General features: G+C 41.6%; 1 non-coding gene across 1 annotated transcript; it reads left to right on the top strand.

The window, feature by feature from the left end:
• The first annotated feature begins 5,686 nt into the window (after window positions 1-5,686).
• LOC114404616 lies at window positions 5,687-5,793 on the top strand. The gene has a single exon (XR_003665056.1). It is a non-coding gene; the product is annotated as a small nucleolar RNA R71 (small nucleolar RNA).
• The last annotated feature ends 12,085 nt before the right edge of the window (window positions 5,794-17,878 follow it).

A 17,878-nucleotide genomic window follows, 5' to 3' on the forward strand; every position in this document is an offset into this window, starting at 1 on the left:
TTCCAAAGCTCCAAAATTCCTAAGGATATGGTAATATCATGGTTTTTCACTTAAGGCTTGTAGTGAGCTTCAAAACAAGGAAGGGAAACAAGGCTCAAAAGGGCTATCAAAGGAATTAATTCAAGGTAAGTCCATTTGGCTAGAAGCTTATAAGAACAAAATTGCCTTAATCATTTCCAAATATGCATGTGAATTAGGACGCATCAACAAGAATCAAGCCAAGGCTATTGTGCAAGCAATCAATGGGGCCAAAACACACCAAATGATTATAATGATGGATGGCTCAAATTCTCACAAAGGTAAAATCATCACTTTCAAATTGAGCTTTCAAAACTATCATGACATGTAGAGAAGAATCAAGGATTTCAAGTCACAAAATGTCAAGAACTTTTATTTCAAAACAACTACCCATTTCTTGAACATATCCTATAATTCAAAGAAAAACATGCAAAGTCGTACGTGCACACAAAATTGACCCAAAATATTAAACTAAAAATCCGACGAAACTAACAACATTAACAAATTAACACAACTAACAAATTAACAAAACCAACAAAACTAGCAAAACCAAAGAACACTCCCCCCCCCCCCCATACTTAAACAACACAATATCCTCAATGTAGCACAATTAAAAGATTAAAACAATTAAATCATCAAAGAGAATTAGACAAGTGTAATAAAAGCAAAGAAGGAGATAGGAAAAGAAAAACTCCCTAAGTCATGGTGGAGGAAGAGTAGGGTGGAGTAAGGAAGTCTCTTCCACCACTACGTCCACTAAAGAAGGGTTCGTGAGGAATGGCTTAAGCCGATGTCCGTTGACCTTGAAGCTCTTGTTTGTGGAGTCGCTTTTGATCTCAACTGTACCATAAGGAAAAACATTAGTAACAACAAAACGACCAATCCACTTAGACCTCGACTTACCACTCATGATTCCAAGCCTAGAATTATACAATAACACTTTTTGCCCAACCACGAAGTCTTTTTTAACTATCATGCTATCATGGAACTTCTTGGTCTTTTCTTTGTAGAACTTGGAATTCTCGTAGGCTTCTAGGCGGATTTCATCTAACTCACTCAGTTGCAACTTCCTTTCCTCGCCAGCTTGATCCATAGAGAAGTTGCAAGTCTTCACTGCCCAGTATGCTTTGTGCTCAATTTCCACTGGAAGATGACATGTCTTTCCAAAGACAACCCGATAAGGAGACATTCCTATGGGTGCTTTGTAGGCAGTCCGATGTGCCCAGAGAGCATCATCAAGCCTGGTACTTCCAATCTTTCCTGCTTGGCTGCACAATCTTCTCTAGAATTCTCTTGATTTCACTGTTAGAAATTTCTGCCTGTCCATTAGTCTGGGGGTGGTATGGTGTGGATACTCTGTGTACCACCCCGTACTTTTTAAGCAGGGCATGCATTGTCCTGTTGCAAAAATGGGTTCCTTGATCACTAACAATTGCTTTAGGTACTCCAAACCTGCAAAACAGATTAGACCTGACAAAGTCTGCGACAACTTTAGCATCATTAGTTCTAGTGGGCTTGGCTTCCACCCATTTTGAAACATAATCAACTGCAAGGAGAATGTAAACATAACCAAAAGAGACAGGAAAAGGACCCATGAAATCTATACCCCAGACATCAAACACCTCACAGAATAGCATAGGTTGCTGAGGCATTTGTTGTCGCCATGTAAGTGTATTTCCTGCTCTCTGACACTGCTCACAAGTGCTGCAGATCTTCCACGCATCTTTCAAGATAGTGGGCCAATAAAAACCACAATCAAGCACTTTGCGAGCTGTCCTTTGAACACCCAGATGACCTCCCGGTGTGGAAGAATGATAGAACTGCGGGACTGAGTCAGTCTCATGATCTGGAATGCACCGTCTAATGACCTGATCACTGCACAATTTCCACAAGTAGGGGTCATCCCAAATAAAATGCTTAGCATCACTTTTAATCTTATCTTTTTGGGCCTTAGATGCTAAGGGAGGAAAAACAGAGGCAACTAAATAATTGACAATGTTAGCAAACCAGGGAGTAGAAAGAGAGTCAGAAATACTATACAATATATACAAATGATCATCCGGGAAATCATCCCGAATAGGTGAATCTGCATCAGAGACACGTTCGATCTGACTCAAATGATCAGCAACTAGATTTTGTGCTCCGCTCCTATCACGGATCTCCAAGTCAAACTCTTGGAGCCAGAGCATCCATCGGATCAACCTAGGCTTAGAATCAGCCTTCTTCAACAAGTACTTTAGAGCTGCATGGTCAGTATAAACAATAATGCGAGTACCAAGCAAATAAGATCGAAATTTTTCAAGAGCAAAAACTATGGCTAGAAGCTCTTTCTCAGTAGTAGTATAATTTGCTTGGGCAGCATCTAAAGTCCTAGAAGCATAATATATCACCCTGGGCAATTTATCAATTTTCTGAGCAAGGACAGCCCCCAATGCATAATTTGATGCATCACACATAAGCTCAAAAGGGGCTGTCCAATCGGGTGCCTGAATGATGGGGGTGGTAGTCAACGCTCTTTTGAGGCAATCAAAAGCCTCTTTGCATCTGTCATTAAAGTCAAACTCCACCTCCTTCTGCAACAAGTTGGACAGTGGAAGGGCTACTTTGCTAAAATCCCTTATAAAGCGCCTGTAGAATCCTGCATGACCAAGAAAAGATCGCACCTCTCGCACACAAGAGGGGTAAGGCAATTGTGAAATAACATAAATTTTTGCAGGATCTACTTCAATACCCTTATTGGAAATAATGTGGCCTAAAACTATACCTTGCTCAACCATAAAATGACATTTTTCAAAATTTAGAACAAGGTTAGTTTCAATGCATCTATTCAAAACTTTTTCCAAACTATTCAAACAACCATCAAAAGAGGATCCATATACAGTGAAATCATCCATAAACACCTGTATGCAATTTTCTAAAAAATCACTGAAAATACTAATCATGCACCGCTGGAAGGTACTAGGGGCATTGCACAGGCCGAAAGGCATCCTCCTACAAGCAAAAGTGCCGAAGGGGCAGGTGAATGTGGTCTTTTCATGATCCTCAGGAGCAATAGTAATTTGCATATAACCAGAAAAAACAATCAAGGAAACAGTAGTGGGATTTACCTGCCAGGCGTTCAAGCATCTGGTCAATGAATGGCAGGGGAACATGGTCCTTTTTGGTAACCTGGTTCAGCCTCCTATAGTCAATGCAGACTCTCCAACTGTTCTGCACCCGAGTAGGAATCAGCTCCTCCTTCTCATTTCTGATCACTGTGAGGCCAGTCTTCTTCGGGACTACCTGGACGGGACTCACCCATTGGCTATCGGAGATAGGATAAATGATTCCAGCTTGCAAAAGCTTGGTTATCTCCTTCTTTACTACATCAAGAATCACCGGGTTGAGTCTTCTCTGTGGTTGTCTTACTGGTTTAGCTCCATCCTCTAAATTTATTGGATGCATACATGTGGATGGGCTAATACCAAGAATGTCCGCCAGGGTCCAGCCTATAGCCTTCTTATGCTTCTTGAGAACTGACAACAACTTCTCCTCTTGCTCATCAGCAAGGGAGGCAGATATAATCACTGGAAAACTTTTGCTATCATCCAAGTAAGTGTATTTTAAATTTGATGGCAAAGGCTTCAATTCTGGTGTGGTCGGCTGGACAGTGGTAGAAGGAGATGGTTTGTCAGCCTTTACCTCATAAAGAAAGTCAGAGGTATGTGTACTTCCTGAAACATGGTTAGTCCTATCTGACTCTATAAAATCAATCTCAAGAGGTAAAACACCACCACCAGGCATGCAATCAATATCACTCTCAGATTCACTCTCAGCATCAAATTCAGACATATGATCAAGTTCAATTCAGACTCAATGCATGAAGAGTGAGAGGCATGCAGATTAGAATAAAGATCAGTCATGTATTCATCAACAACATGGTCAATTATTTCAGCACGAAATACAGAAAGATCTTCAGATGGGTATTTCATAGCATCCAAGATATTAAAATGAACAGTTATGTCACCAAATTCCATAGACAGTGTGCCTGCATAAACATCTATCTTAGTTCTAGCAGTTTTCATAAAGGGTCTGCCTAGAATGATGGGAACTGATCCTTGAGAAAATCCATCTTCCATATTCAAAATATAAAAATCAATAGGGAAAATCAGTTCACCAACTCTAACTAAGACATCTTCTATGAAACCAACAGGGTAGGCAACACTTCTATTAGCTAAATGAATTACCACATCAGTTGATTGCAAGGGGCCTAGAGATAGAGAATTAAAAATAGACAGAGGCATAACACTAACAGAAGCTCCTAAATCTAGCATGGCATTGTCAAACTTACTATTCCCTATAATACAAGGTATGCTGAATGTACCTGGATCTTTGCATTTTTCAGGAATTTGAGGAACAGATTTACCAATCAATGCGGAGACATTTCTGCCCATGCTAATTCGTTCACTTCCTTTAAGCTTCCGCTTATTAGTGCACAGCTCCTTCAAGAATTTGGCATATCTTGGAATTTGCTTTATTGCATCCAACAGAGGTATGTTTACCTCTACTTTTCTAAACGTTTCCAAGATCTCTTTCTCTGCTTCTTCCATTTTTTTTGTTGGAAACTGCTCTTGGAGGGAATGGAAGAGGGGGAATGTGCTGCTTCTGCAAATCAGAATTACCTGTGGAAGAAGATTCACCTGCACAGAAATTGTTAGGTAGATTTTTATCATCACCTTTTTCTGGAATAGAGTGAAGTTTGGCAGGTTCATTTGCAGATGAGGAAGGTGCTACGGGTTGAGGTCCTTGACACTGCTTTCCCGACCTCAATGAAATGGCACTGACATTTTTGGGATTTTGGACAGCTTGAGAAGGCAGCTTGTCAAAATTCTGGGACTGTTGTTGATTCAATTGGGTAGCTAATTGTCCCATCTGATTGGTTAAGCTCTGAATGGAGGCTTTGGTCTCTTGCTGAAACTGAATGTTCTGCATAGTCATTTGCCTCACAAGTTCTTCGAGGGAAGGTTGTGGAGGGGCCTCAACTGTTGGTTGTTTCTGGGGTTGTTGCTGTTGTTGGATTGGTGGAGGAATGCATGGTCTACTTGGGCCAGCAACATTTTGGAAGGAAGGAGCAGGCTACTATTCTTGTTGCTGAGGGCTGGACCATCTGAGGTTAGGGTGATTCCTCCATCCAGGGTTGTATCTGTTGCTGGAAAGGTCATAATTGTTCTGCTGTGGTTGATTTTGCTGCTGAGGTTGAGGAGGTCTATTGTAAATATTTGCAGCATAAGCTTCAGGCTGCTCAATTGCTCCAGGTTGTTGCATGGAAGGGCAAAGGTCTGTATGGTGGTCAGCAGAGGAGCACAGACCACAAACCCTTGCAACAGGTACAAATTTCTGATTCAAGGCCAGCTGGGTTACCAAGTTGACCAACGCATCCAGTTTGCCTTCAAGCTTCTTAGTTTCAGATGATGCAGATGGGTTTGTAGCTACCTCATGCACTCCTCTAATGACTATGACATCATTTCTGGCGCTAAACTGCTGGGAGTTGGAGGCCATCTTCTCAATTAAATTTTTGGCTTCAGCAGGAGTCATGTCTCCAAGGGCTTCACCACTGGCAGCATCTATCATACTTCTCTCCATATTACTGAGTCCTTCATAAAAATATTGGAGAAGAAGCTGTTCTGAAATCTGATGGTGGGGGCAACTGGCACATAGTTTCTTAAATCTCTCCCAGTACTCATACAGGCTCTCTCCACTGAGTTGTCTAATACCTGAGATATCCTTCCTGATGGCTGTGGTCCTGGAAGCAGGGAAAATTTTTTCTAAGAATACTCTCTTAAGGTCATCCCAGCTCGTGATGGACCTTGGAGCAAGGTAATACAGCCAGTCCTTTGCCACTCCCTCTAATGAATGAGGAAAAGCCTTCAGAAATATGTGATCCTCTTGGACATCTGGGGGTTTCATGGTGGAGCAGACAATGTGAAATTCTTTCAAATGTTTGTGCGGTTCTTCACCTGCAAGGCCATGAAACTTTGGAAGCAAATGAATCAGTCCAGTTTTAAGAACATATGGGACATCCTCATCAGGGTATTGGATGCATAAGCTTTCATAGGTGAAATCAGGTGCAGCCATTTCCCTTAGAGTCCTCTCACGAGGTGGAGGTTGTGCCATGTTATCAGAATGTGCAAAATCAGAATGCTCAGAATCAGAATGCTCAAAATTATAATGCTCAAGATTAGGATGTTCAAAATCACCAATAACAGAATGCAGAGATTCACCAGTTATGGAATGCTCAGAATGATCAAAAGGTATAAAATGATGCCTAACTAATCTATGAAATGTCCTATCTATCTCAGGATCAAAGGGTTGTAAGTCAGATGGATTGCCTCTAGTCATACACTACATTCAGCATGCACACAACTAGTTGCCTTGTCATGTAAATAAAGGTGTAGGTTTGAACTACAGCTACCCTCAAATGATATCCAAATGACTTGAAATTTTGTGAGCAACTCTATAAAATGATGAGAAGATAGCACAAAAAATTTCAGACAAAAATTCAAAGTCTAACTATGAAAGCTAAAAATGGTAGGTTAAGAAAAATAAGTGAATAAAACTTGAAAAATAAAAAACTTTTGACAGAATCGCTTTTTTTGGACGATGGAGACCTCAGCCGGCCAACAGCAGGCTGCCACGGCGTAGGAAATTTTTTTCTACCCCAAATGCATAAATAATAATTGCGATTCTGATAACCGGAGCAAAAGTTATGGCCGTTCGAAGTTTTGACAAACACAAAATTTGCTAGTTTTTTGGAACTTTCAAATCTGATCAAACTAAAGGCTCTAGCTATTTTTCCCACAAAATATGGATTAAAAGAAGTTACCACAAAAATATTCAGCCAAAAATAACAACCCTAGCTACTAAAACAAAAAATCTCAAATAATTCAGCATGAGTGGTTGCTAAAATCCGTCTCTAATTGATTTCTACTACTACTCTGTTTTTGCCGCAAGCTGATTTCTACTACTACTCTGTTTTCAAGCACAATCTTCACAGCAAAACACACAAGACTGAAACAGGGGAAACGCTTAATGGGAAAACTGAAACAGAACACACATTAAACAAAATACCAGGACACTAAACAACACTAACACACATACTAACACAATACTAACAATTAAACATAAAACACGAAAGGATTAAACACACAACACTAGCTATCTATTATGAACCTTTGGACACTGCTCCCCGGCAACGGCGCCAAATTTGATCGAGGCCGTACCTGAATCAAATAAACATGAAAATGCAGTAACTAGGAAGTGATCCTAGGTCGTTTCCCAACGAGCAGTGACAAGCCAAATGTTCATAATATACTTGCAGTAACAGTAACGATGGGGGGGGGGGGGTTTGTTTGTTTTGTGATTAAAGAGCAGAACAAGTAAACTGGAATACGAAACTACTAATATTAAAAACGGGTTGTTTCCTCTGATTCAGAAGCCATTCTCTTATCCTGGGTTATGGAGAATTCGTCCCTAACAGTCAACCACTTAATCCAACCCTATTTCAATTTACTAAGCGAAAATCAACTTAGGGTTTTCAATACGTGATTAGGCACCACATACACCAGTTAGCCCTTCGTCCATTAAGCATGAACGCAAGTTAGGCTCAGAGGCAATTAATCGAACACGAAGCGTGCACTGATTAATATTCACGAATTTGGGATACTGGTGAAGGGAGAACTGCCAGGAAACCTCATTACAAGTGAAACCTCAAAGAGAGTTGGGCTTCGTCCTCAAAAGGAAACAACACCAGAAAATCTAGCATTCCATGGATTCAAACAGAAAATGCAATTGAAACATGAAGCAGAAACGTAAATGAACGGAAACGTAAATTAACAGAAACGTAAATGAACAGAAATGTAAAATGGAACAGAAACGTAAATGAGAGTAGAAGAAGCAAGAACGAAATTGTAATTAGAAGCAGAAAACGTAAAATTGCATTACGAACTCAGAAGCATTAAAATAGAAAAACGAAAACCCTAAAACCAAGCTCTGAATAATGAATAGCATAACAGAATAGAATGCCCTGCACGAATCCCAAGGCAGCTATTTAAAAAGAGTCACTCAAAGTCACTGGGCCCTATTACAATACTCTGGCCCAAAACGAAATAAACACTGAACAACATAAAATAAAATTGTGAAATTTCCTAATTAGAAATTAACTAAGGTAAGCGCTGCTTTATTTGCCCTCTTCAAGTCCACAACCAAAATCCGGATTAAGCCCAATGTTTCATTAATTCCTGAAATTAGATTAAAAACATCAAATTAGCTAAATGAACCCAAATAATAAAACTGCCTAATTAATTGACAATTAAGACCAATCAATAATTAAAATGGTGCAAAAAGGGTTTAGAAAATAGAAGAAAATGATGGCACATCAGCGGGACCGAACGGTCCACCGGGTTTTTCCACCTAACAGGATAACATGCTTTTTGCAAAGAAAAATAAATCATTCGCGAGAGCACCACATCTTAGAGAAACAATATACTTGTGCCAAGGGTAATCTTCCTTGCAACCGAGAATGAAGGGTAGGACGTCAACTTCTAGCTTTCAAATGAACACGCAGGGGAAACATGGGGCTAAGCTGAAAATAAATCACTCATGGTGTATAAAACTCACCAGGCAAGTGTCTTATCCTATTTCCAAACCAATAACTGCACCATGACTCTATTTTGCACGCGACTTCCTATCGAATCATAGATCAAACGTACGATCACGGACCAATAGGATTTTCTCGAGGTCAGCGTTTTTGGAGAGGAAGCTGAGTTTTTCGGTCTTTTCCTCTTTGTTCATGTGGGGTGTGATATTGCCAGTCAAGAATGTTTCTGAGTGGCAATCTGGCTTTGGAGACTTTCTATCCTCTTTCTTTCGTTGATCGAGAATTGCTTCTTTTCCCTTTTCACTTCCTTTCGATCTTTGATCGGGAATCCTTCCTTTTCTTTCTTTTGTTCTTTTCTTTATTTACATCTTTTTCTTTTCTTTCTTTCCATTTCTTCCTTCTCTTTTTTTTTTTTTACTTCTCCTTCCCTCATCCCTTTCTTTGGGAAATTGGGTTTTAGCATTCTATTCGCTTTTCCTTGAGGAGATTCCGCTGTCCTTTGCTTCGGGGGAAAGAATGAGGATTCCTTTTTTACAGGCCAAGGTTCAAAAAGGTATGAGGTTGTGTTTCAATGGGGTCTTTTATCGTGGGAACCCAATCTTGATATCTGGGGCGAAACAAATTTGGGTGTCAAGGTGTCGGTCTCGTGCCGAACTTCCACATGATTCCATAAGGCATGCGTGATAATGATGATTTGAAAATAACGTGCAAAATTAGTCATGGCTACAGCCAGGTGGGCACTCAAGCATCCCGTTTATGGCATTGTGATACTACGGTTGGGAATTTATACAGGCAAACCCAACGTTTCCAAATTATGTTCTTTCATCGGTTCAATGCATTCATCCATCCTTATCTCGGTTCATTCCGGAAAATAAACTCTTAGCATCAGTCCCTTGTTTCCAGAAGATGCGTTTGCTCTTTACGAATGATTTATACTTCTTAACTATAACAAGTCGACCTTTGCGATCTTTCTTTCTCTTTACTTTTTGTTTTATTTTTATATACGTTCACTAAAACTATACACCTGTGGTCCTTTATGAGGAAAATCTTTCTTTATACATCTATGACAAACTTTTTCTGTACACGCATTGGAACTCCTCTTTTTACGTCACACAGTCTATATACAAACCCTATTCACCTTCAAAGATTTTTCATTTTTTCCCACACACACTTATGGCTCACACAAAAGTTTCTTCATATACACTCGTTGCTCATACACACAAGAATTCCTTCGCACCCATCATTTACACACAAAGACCTTCTATACACATTTTCCTTTTACATACAGGTATATATACAAAAACACTTTTTCTTTTCTTTACGAACATGACTTTTATTCACAACGCTTCTTTCTTTTTATTAGGATTTTTGGTTCATTTTACTTTTAGGACAACGTTCCTAAATGAAAAACTCCACACGACTCCGGAATTTCAACAAACACTATTGACAACAACGAAGTAAGCACTAACGCAATAGTCCAAACAAAATATATGCACAAAACAAATGACAATCGCGACATTAAAAAAAAAACGTTAGTCCCTCAAGTCATGTAAATGATAAAGGATGAAACATAAAAGAACATGAATCTGGGGATCCCACGGTCATATGGCTCCGCATGCCACCGGTCTCTTGGGACACGGTAATAAAAAGTGGGGTGGTCGACAAAAGCAGGGCTTTTGCTCCTACGTATCCTCAATTTGTGATGAGGAACTCAGACCTACGTAGTTCTTGATAAATGTGAGACTAAAAATAGTCTCGGTGTTTTCTTCACCAAAATGCGAACATGCTTTAGTAAAGAGACAAAACTTCCAACTGATCAGAGCAACATATGCTTTTTGGATGAAAAACAATGTGTCTATCGGGGAAGGAGAGTATGCTGATGAAATTTTCTCATAACCGTTGTCGCAACCTACCCTTCGGCGGGAGGGCGACGCGAGACTCGCAGGATGCGTGTTCCACGAAAGGAATACGCGCGGAGTCGCCACCAACGTTTATTTGAGGAAAACGTCGGAAAAACCGGAAAAGACGCGATCTACGAACTTTTAAGTGAAAGGTTCGGGAGTTTTATTTACGCACGGGGAAGGTACTAGCACCCCACACGTCCGCCCCAAGGGACGGCAGCCTTTAATCGAATGTGCAAACATGACTTTGATTTTTATGTTCCCTTTTATATTCTTATATCCTTTATATCCTTTTTATATTTTTTCTTTTTTGTGGTCGACAAGGGTGTTTCCCTTTGCTCCTACGTATTCCTCAATTTGTGATGAGGAAATCAGACCTACGTAGTTCTTTTTTATCAAGTGATTCTTTTTTACTTAAGTGGTGATCATTTTAAGGCGTTGGACCTTAAAAATGATCCATTTTACTTAGTGAGAAATTGAAATGACAAACTTCAAAAGCCTATTTTTGTGGACGAGCTTGACTAGGCAAGTTGATTTTAGCCTTAGTTTCACTTTAGTTATTAATCAATTCGATTAAGAATGAGAAATCCCAAAGAGAAAACGTCCGATTGATTTTCCGCTTTATTCTACTAAAAAGATGTTTTTTGATTATTATATTATTTTTTACCTCTTTTTGATTTCCAACGTGGTTAGGGCACGACCGAACGGTCGGAATTTATTTTAACCGAAGTTAATGGATAATACAATTCAAACGTTCGGTGGAAATTTATTTTATTTTTAAGTTAAGCGAGAAAAGACTTAAGTGAAACGGCTTAAGCACGTCAACAGGGGGTATAAAAAGTAAACAAAACGAGAATAAAAATGCACGAAACACAATGTGGACCACCATGGGTGCATAGAATGAATCGAAAAGCTTGGTTCGAGGTACTTACCCGTTGAAGATCGAAGAACGATGAAGAACGAATGAAGAACGTCGAAGAACGGTTGAAACCTTTGCGAGATTCCTCACGGAAAACGTTACGGAAACGTTTCGGAAGCGCCTCGGCTTAGATTTTCTTCACGGAAACAATTTTTCCAAGCAAATTCGAAAGAGAGAGAAGTGCCTAAGGGGCTGAACCCCTTCCTTCTTGCCTTCCTCCCCTATTTATAGCAAAATAGGGGAGGTGGTTGCCGCCCAGCTCGCCCAGGCGAGCAGGGTTGCTTCCTCCAGAAGCAACCGCCTTCTGGAGGAATATTCCAGAGGGCCCAAGTGGGCCTGGGTGCTATTTGCACCCCCATTTTTACTAAGTACACCCCCCTCTGTTGTTTTTTTGGTGATTCTTTTTTCGTAAAGTTACGGAAACTTACGAATTTCGTAACGATACTTGTTTTCTTTCCGTAATGTTACGGAACCTTGCGGATTACATAATCATCCCCTTTTTGACTTACGGAATGTTACGGAACCTCACTTAATTATGCAACGATGCTTCCATTTGATTTCCGGTGTGTCACGGAAACTTACGGATCGTGCATCAATATTTTTTTGGTTTTTCGGCATGTCCTGGAATTTCACAAATTGCCTAATGATGGGTGCCAAGCACCTCACGAGGACCAAAGAATGGTCGCACGTCATCGAGCAAAGGTCCCCGGACGAAATTAGGGTATGACAGTTGCCCCTCTTTACTTGTCTTTTATTGGAGATAAAAGGAAAGTAAAGATAAGACACTAATTTCGTTCCTCTCGATTTGACGAGAGTCGCAGGTGACCATAAAATCTCCACATGCAAATGACTTGTTGTTCCCAAAATTTCACAAATTGCCTAATGATGGGTGCCAAGCACCTCACAAGGACCAAAGAATGGTCGCTTGTCATCAAGCAAAGGTCCCCGAAAATCAGTGTATGACACTAATTTCGTTCCTCTCGGTTAACGAGAGTCGCGGGTGACCATGACTTGTCGCTCCTAGAATTTCACAAATTGCCTAATGATGGGTGCCAAGCACCTCACAAGGACCAAAGAATGGTCGCTTGTCATCAAGCAAAGGTCCCCGAAAATCAGTGTATGACACTAATTTCGTTCCTCTCGGTTAACGAGAGTCGCGGGTGACCATGACTTGTCGCTCCTAGAATTTCACAAATTGCCTAATGATGGATGCCAAGCACCTCACAAGGACCAAAGAATGGTCGCTTGTCATCAAGCAAAGGTCCCCGAAAATCAGTGTATGACACTAATTTCGTTCCTCTCGGTTAACGAGAGTCGCGGGCGACCATGAAATTTCCGCATGTAAATGACTTGTTGTTCCCGGAGGAACAAAAGGTGCAGAAGACTATGTCAGCCTCTGCATGCTATCAAGCGTTCTGTCTTACAGATAGCAAAAGAATGTTTATACGGATAACCACTCGGGTATTTCCGCGTATCATCGGGCCCGCCGCCTCTGGATGATACAAGGGTGCAGAATGACCAAACTTGGTCTCTGCTTGTCATCGGGCCCGCCGCCTCTGGATGACAAAAGGGTGCGAATAACCGTAAGGTATCTCCGCGTATCATCGGGCCCGCCGCCTCTGGATGATACAAGGGTGCAGAATGACCAAACTTGGTCTCTGCTTGTCATCGGGCCCGCCGCCTCTGGATGACAAAAGGGTGCGAATAACCGTAAGGTATCTCCGCGTATCATCGGGCCCGCCGCCTCTGGATGATACAAGGGTGCAGAATGACCAAACTTGGTCTCTGCTTGTCATCGGGCCCGCCGCCTCTGGATGACAAAAGGGTGCGAATAACCGTAAGGTATCTCCGCGTATCATCGTGCCCGCCGCCTCTGGATGATACAAGGGTGCAGAATGACCAAACTTGGTCTCTGCTTGTCATCGGGCCCGCCGCCTCTGGATGACAAAAGGGTGCGGATAACCGTAAGGTATCTCCGCGTATCATCGGGCCCGCCGCCTCTGGATGATACAAGGGTGCATGTCACATGACCTCAGGGTCAGTATGACAAAGATTATGGGGCGGCCGACAAAAGCAAGGCTCTTGCTCCTACGTATCCTCCAATGAGGAATTCAGACCTACGTAGTTCTTGATAACTTGTGAGACTTGAAAAGTCTCCATCGGAAAATGCTGACATCTCCGGAAAGGGCGCAGATGACCATATTGGTCTCTGCTCGTGAATCACACTTGGGGTCACTGAATGACGAGGTGCGTATAACCGTAAGGTGTCTCCGCGGGCTACCAGCTCTTGAGTCATGGCAACAAAAGGCGATGTGGTCGACAAAAGCGAGGCTCTTGCTCCTACGTATCCTCCAATGAGGAACTCAGACCTACGTAGTTCTGGATAACTTGTGAGACTTGAAAAAGTCTCGGTGTTTTCTCCACTAAAATGCAAACATGCTTTAGCAAAGAGACAAATATTCCAACTGATTTAGAGCAGCATATGCTTTTTTTTTTTTTTTTTTTTTTTTTTTTTTTTTTTGAGTGAAAAACAATGCGTCTACCGGGGAAGGAGAGTCTGCTGATGAAATTCCCCATAACCATAAATGAGATTTTGGATGTTAGCATTTCGTTTCTAAATGAACATTTAGAGGAAACACCGGGTTCGACAAAAATAGAAGAAATCACTCAAAGTGTATCAATCTCGCACAGGTAAGTGTTTCATCCTAATTCCGAACCATAGATATGTCATGACTTGATTTTGCAAATTATTTCCTATCAAATCAAAAATCACATGCGTGATCACAGATCAATAGGGCTTCCCTTGGGAATGGGTTCTTTTGGTGGTTTCTTCTTTCGGCTTTTGTGTGTTTTTGGCTTTTGATTTTCCTGGCTTTTTCTTTTCCTGTTTTTTTGTTTAGTGCGGGGCGAGAAAAAAAGGGTCGCTAGCGCACGGGATTTTGGTTGGTAATTAAAGGGAGAAGACCATTTTAGGTCGTGGTTTCCTTTCCTTCCTTTTTTGTTCATTTGGTGACAATTCTGTATTGTTCAGATATTGTCCGGTCCAAAGACCTCTCTGCACATTTCTTCTGTTTTCTTTCGATCCTTGATCAGGAGCTTTCTTTCCTTCTTTTCTCTCTTTTTTTTTTCTTTCTCCCATTCTTTGATTGGGAATTTTCTTTCTTTTCTTTTTGCTTTCTCCCACTCTTTGATTGGGAATTTCCTTTCTTTTCTTTTTTTGCTTTCTCTTTGATTGGAAATTTTCCTTCTCTTCCTTTTTGCTTCCGAGGGTAAGGATTATGGTGAGTCAGGATTTTGGCTCAAGGTTTGTAGAATGGCTAGACATGATACATGTCGGGGTTTGGTTTGGTTCAAGGATAAAAGGGATGCCCCACACTATTTCCATGACACAAATGCAAAAATGATGATTTGGAAACTTTATGCAAAACTGGTCATGCATGCACCTATGCGGACACTCAAGTGTCAAATTTTTATGGTCATGTGATGCTAGGGCTCAGGATTCATTTCCTCTATTTTAATCAACCCAATGTTTCCAAAATATGTTTTTCTATCAATTTGTGCATTCATCCGAGTCCATTTCGGGCGTCCGGGGAAATTTCACAGCATTCACCCTTCAGGTGTAGACACATTCTCCAAAAATTGGTTATGATCAATGAATTTTTTCAAAGAAAAGTTGGAAATTGTCTCTTTCAAAAGCATGTTGGTTTTTTAGCTAGATAACTTATTTTTTTCTTTTTCTACCTTTTTCCTTACTTGCCTTCTTCTTTTTTTTTTCTTATTTGCTCTCTTTTTCTTTTCACTTTCTTTTCTTTTCTATTTCATTTTCTTTCCTTTTCTATTTTTATTTTTATCATGATTTTTTTGTTTATTTCACCTATATACTTTTGGACGATGTTCCTAAACGAAGAACTCTACACTGTTCCAGAATTTCAAACATCATTAATAGTAGTGATATATAAATACTAACGCACCAATCTAAACAAAAATGTATGCGCTGTACAAATGACAATCAAAACAACAAAAACAAACATTAGTCTCTCAAGTCAAAACAATAACATAGAATAAAAATGACAAAAGAAATATGAAAGAAAACATGAATCTGGGGATCTCCCAGTCACGTGTCTCCACTCCCTCCCAAGAAGTCAAGCAAATCGGCCATCTCCTCATCCTCGTGGGCTTCTTCTCCATCGCCGGGAGCTTCTGGGGGTGCCTCTCCCGCTTGCGCCTCGGGCCAATCTCCGGGCCATGCTACCTCTGCCCCGAACTGGTCTGGAGTAGGGCATGAAAAAGAAGCGAAGCCCTGGCTCTGCATGCTAAGGCTCATCTGGTACAGACAATCATGGGTCCGTACATGTGCTCGGTGGTTGGCCGCCTGCTGGCGAACCAAATGCCGTAAATACTGCTCCATGTCAAATGCCCCAGCCTGGTCAGCCTGATGAGGTGGTGGTGGCGCGCCTGCGGCCTGTGGAGCATCACCCTGAGCCTGTCTCTGGGTACAGTACTTCTCAATAAAAGCCCGGGTGATGGGCGGCCGAATCACCTTGGTAGGTGCAACGGGGACTCCGAACGACTGGCAGAGTCCTGTGATCAGTGCGGGGAATCCCAGGGCCCTGTTGGACTTATCTGGGTCCAAAGGGTGCCTAGTGGGCGCCATACCTGCAAAAATATAGATGGCATCAGCGATCAACTGAGCCACATGGATGCTCATCCGTGTCAGGATGGCGTACACCAGCTGGCACTTCGGCATGGGGAGGTCGGAATTATGATCGGTGGGCAGGATGTTGCTGAGGAGCAACGTCATCCATATCTGGGTCAGGGTGGTCATATTGGTGCGCATGATTCGCACTCGCCTCCCTGCAGCAGTCCGGGCAAAATCCTGCCCCGGTATACATAGCAGCTGGGCGATGGCCTCCTCATCGAACCCATCAGACCGGTTCCTCCTCTGGCCATACTCGCATTCCTGGCCCTCTTCCAATACCATCGGATATCCCAGGAGCTGGCTGATAGCGTCGGCATCGAACGGGATCCACTGACCCCTAACCCAGGATCTCATGTCACGCACGCCCTCCTCTGTTGGCCAAGCATTGGCATAAAACTCAAGGACTATTTCTGGATCAAACTTGGCCATGGGAGTAACCAGTGGTGCCCACCGCCGGCGCCCTATTTCCTCCTGGAAATCAGTATACTCGTCGTCCCTGAGCTGGACGCGTCGCTCCCGGAGAAACGACCATCCCTTGATGGCTTCGAAGCGCTGCTGGTGTACAACGCTCCTAAAGCGGTGACTGTCGTACTCCGGGGCGGAACTAGTTCCTTCGGCCGCCTTGTCCTTCCTGGACCTCTTTGAGGCAAGCTTCCTCGGGGCCATTCCTGCGAAGGCAAACATTTGGAAAGTTAGTTTTACCAGTGGGACATTACTCTTAAAGCAAAAATGGCATATAACCTCCTCCCATAAATACAAACATCAATGTAAATTCAGAGCAAGCTTATGCGCATATTTCCTTACAAACGTTCTCTTGCACAAGACATTCTATTAACCGAAAAAATGCACCCATATACAATCAAGGCAGCTTCGTTACCTAGATTATTTACACGTACTTCCAAGGTGTATTTGTTACTTACATCACACACATCTCCTTGGCTAAATTCACATACATGCATACTCAAAGCATTTTGGGGTACCCTAATTTCACATGTGCACATCTTGGCATTTCTAATACCTATACATACGCAAACTTCATGATGAATCTTGACTATCTACACAATAAGGTGCTACATTTCATGCTCTTTTCAAGTTTTTGCTACCTAAGGCCGCATGCAAATTCAAGTATATTTTCCTTTGCTGACTAAAATTGTATTCAAATTAAAAGGTATACATTTTTTTGGTAATGTATCTTCTTTACATAACATGCAACATATTTATGTATATATTTTTTTGTGAGACATTTTGACTACCAAAAATTATATGTACATACATCCAAGTATTTTGCTATCATACCCAAAGTGTAAATTGCCAAAGGTATTTTGCTACCTATTCTAAACCTACACATTTATGATGAGCAACATTCCTAACCATCTAGGCATAGGGAAAATATTGTAGCGTGGCCCATAGCTGATTGCTGGCCAAAAAGGGTAACTTTACCCAATATGCACCTCCTTTTGTATTCTTTTTGCATAAAATTTTAGTTTCTAGGCCTAGGATATATGTGGGGCAATTACTCTAGCCTTTTTCGGGAATGAATACATGTTCCAAAAATAGAAACTATGTACAAACCAAAATGCCCCATGGGTTGTTTCCTTACAAAAGTCACGCGCTAATGCCATTGAGGCATTTCATCGAACACTTGGTGGGCGCGCGTTTAGGCGTCAATAGCAAGGGAACGGGGACAATGTGGCATGTCCCATTAT

Source organism: Glycine soja, unplaced genomic scaffold (assembly GCF_004193775.1).
Source record: "Glycine soja cultivar W05 unplaced genomic scaffold, ASM419377v2 tig00104823_1_pilon, whole genome shotgun sequence".
In the NCBI taxonomy this organism is placed as follows: domain Eukaryota; kingdom Viridiplantae; phylum Streptophyta; class Magnoliopsida; order Fabales; family Fabaceae; genus Glycine; species Glycine soja.